At 31.8% G+C, this 3,124-nt stretch overlaps 1 pseudogene; it reads right to left on the reverse strand.

The window, feature by feature from the left end:
• Positions 1–1,990: 1,990 nt before the first annotated feature.
• Positions 1,991–2,088, reverse strand: LOC112083217 (annotated as a pseudogene).
• Between the last annotated feature and the right edge of the window lie 1,036 nt (positions 2,089–3,124).

Here is a 3,124-nt window from a genome sequence, read left to right on the forward strand (position 1 = left end):
AGTAATAAATTCTAGTTCTTGAGAACACTATACGAAGAAAATATTTTATGTGAAAAAGGTGTTATGGACTAGAAGTCCAATAAGTTAATACAAATTGGAAAAAATGTGAAAATCATATGAGTGCATTAATAAAATTTATGCTTATATCAATTCCCTAAAGATGATACATATGATTGGTATTCATCTCCTGAAGAAGATGCTTCCATGGGGAGATATATGATGGTCTATTTGACTGTACTCTTTATTCTTATCATGGTTTTTATCCCATTGGGTTTTTCTAGGATAAGATTTTAACGAGGAAGCTGTAAACATAATGGTGATATACGTGTACTACAAATTCGTTCAAGTGAAGTTATAGCAGACTTATGTACCAAGACGTCTTCATCTGATGTTTCCAAGAAGATTGTTCATCATATTGGATCACGTTTTCTCAAGCATTTCAAGGGATGTACTCATGAAGGAGAGTAATAGCGCACTGTACTCTTTTACCGTTAACTATGGTTTTTCCCATTGGGTTTTCCTAGTAAGGTTTTTAATGAGGCAGCATCTTATATGTTTTACTACTATTATATTATAATGGACATCCAAGGGGGAGTTTTATGAATAATTATGTGGATGCCCATTATGAAGCCCACTATTAGAAGAGGTTTAGAATATTCTTTATTTCTTTATTCTCTAGGTTTTAGCTTCCTCTCCAAGTCTTTGTAATATTATATGTACCTTTTATTATTCATGGAATAAGACATTATAATTCCTTTCTTCTCTTCTCTATCTTTATTATTCACAACAACTTGATTATAATGCTTGCAATTAATTTTTACTCAAATGAGAATTTGATCTTGATTAAGGATAATTATCTAGGTACTTAACTTCTTTAAAATGAGTTAGTTTTTCTAAGTGTAGTAGGTTAAATAATTGTCTTTTTGAGTGTCTTAGCATCTTAGGTTAGCATTGAACACACCTTAAGCAATAACCCCACCCAAGAGCTTGTCTTTTAATCATAATCTTGATCTTGTTAAGTTTCTTCATTCTTTCTTAGTTATTTGCTTAGCTTTCTTGCTTGTTTAACTTGAATCAGTAGGTTGTTAGTTTGAATTATAAACCATCTTGTTTGCTTGGATAGAGTAGTTCCATGAATACCTAGTGCTTGAGACTTATCCCTTTTGGATTGATTACCTTAAATAGTACAATGATATGAGTATGTTTAATGGACTTATCTAAGTTTTAAATACAAATTTTTTTTACTAGTTTCACATTGTCGCCAATTGGGATTAGCTTTCAATATTAGGAATTTAAATCTTTTTGAGACCAAGCTTTTCATTTCTTTTGTTTACTAATCTCTTTCACTTCATATTGGTACTTATCTCTCTTATAAGTACATTTACACAAGAAGTAGAGGAGGAGACAATTTTAATCCATTACATTGATAACATCCACCAAGTAGAGAGTATAACAAAGAGACAAAGAGAGAGAGCTGACCACTAACAAAGGCTTGGCATGGATAACAGACATCAAGAAAAGGGTAATCAAGCTTCTAGCCAACAAGAAGAAGCCCACAACGTGGGACAAGCTGTTGGGGCAAACAGAATACCAGTTCATCCACCAAGAGCTGCAAACTTGGTTGGAAAAGGTGATGCTGTCAATGCTTATGCAAATCGCCAAGGAATACAAGCTCAAACAGTAGAAAACAACAACTCTAAGATCAAGGTTGAGCTTATCGATGTAGTGCAGAGAAAAAAGTTTCAAGAGCTTGCAATGGAGGATACTCTTGATCATCTTGATCAATTTGATAGGATTTGTGGTATATATGAATGGAGTCTCTCAAGACAGCTTCAAGCTGAAGATTTTCCCTTATTCACTTCAAGACAAAGCTCAGCTCTGATTTTCCCTTATTTTTTTCGAGACAAACCTTCCTGAAGGCTCCATCACAACATGGGATCAATGTAAGAAGGCCTTTCTAGCTAAATTCTCCTCCAACTCAAGAAAAGCCAGGTTAAGAAATGAGATTTTCGGTTTCAATCATGAGAGCTTTTGTGAAGCCTGGGAAAGATTAAAGGGCTATACTATGCAATGTTTACACCATGGGTTTAGTGATGATTCTATCTTGAGCATGCTATATAGAGGAGCTCTCCCAAATATCAGAGTACTTCTTGAGACTGCTTCAAATGAAAACTTCATGGCCAAAGAAGTCAATGAAGCTAGGGTACTTGTGGAGAATTTGGCACAAAGTGATGAGAACTATGGGGAAAATTATGACAGGTCCTCAAGAGGAGATGGATCCTTTGAAGAACAAAAGACAGGAAAGGAGCTGAAGGCTCTCCATGAAAAGATGGACAAGCAATTTACTGAGTTGGAAAAAATTCTCAACAGTTCTCAAGCAATATATATATATATATATATATATGATAAGACCTGAAGATTATCCTTCACATGTGATATAGTGAGTGCTCATATATTCATAAACTCCAAAATTCTCCTATAAGAGTTGCTTCTACGATAATTAATACAAGTTGCTTTAAATTAGAATAGAAGAATTGTTAGCTTGTAACTCTAGATCTAGGAATGTAATTTGGTTTTTCTGTGAAAAAGTTATCTGGCTAAACTTTATTATCCTATTATTTAATTATAATATAATTAGAAAAAGGTAAAGATAAAAAGAATCTTAAATCCAATGTTAAATTGAAAAATTGTTTACGATTCCGTTAAGTAAGAATTCTTTTTACTATATTTTTGATTTTATCTTAGAAAATTTTACAAACAAAGCAAAATTTCACTTACGATATATTCCAACAAGTTGGTCAACCACATAAGCAAAGCGGTTATGCAGATGAGCATCCCAACGAAGTCTCTTCATTTTAAAATTCCCAAACTTCTATAGTTTGAGTTATCACTTTGAAAAATAAATATAATTTTGGTATAGTTAATTGATGGTTTTTATAATACTATACATATATTTTTTTTTTTTTTAAATATCCCAAGTCATTGATGTAGATTATTTTTTAAATAAGGATAATATTTTACAAATAAATTTAGAAAAAAAGAAAGTAACAAAATATGCACAATATGACAATTTTAGTAAAATTTATTTTTTCTCCAATCACATTTTTAAAATTAATAATGAATT

This window comes from Eutrema salsugineum, unplaced genomic scaffold (assembly GCF_000478725.1).
Source record: "Eutrema salsugineum unplaced genomic scaffold, Eutsalg1_0 scaffold_7, whole genome shotgun sequence".
Lineage (NCBI taxonomy): Eukaryota > Viridiplantae > Streptophyta > Magnoliopsida > Brassicales > Brassicaceae > Eutrema > Eutrema salsugineum.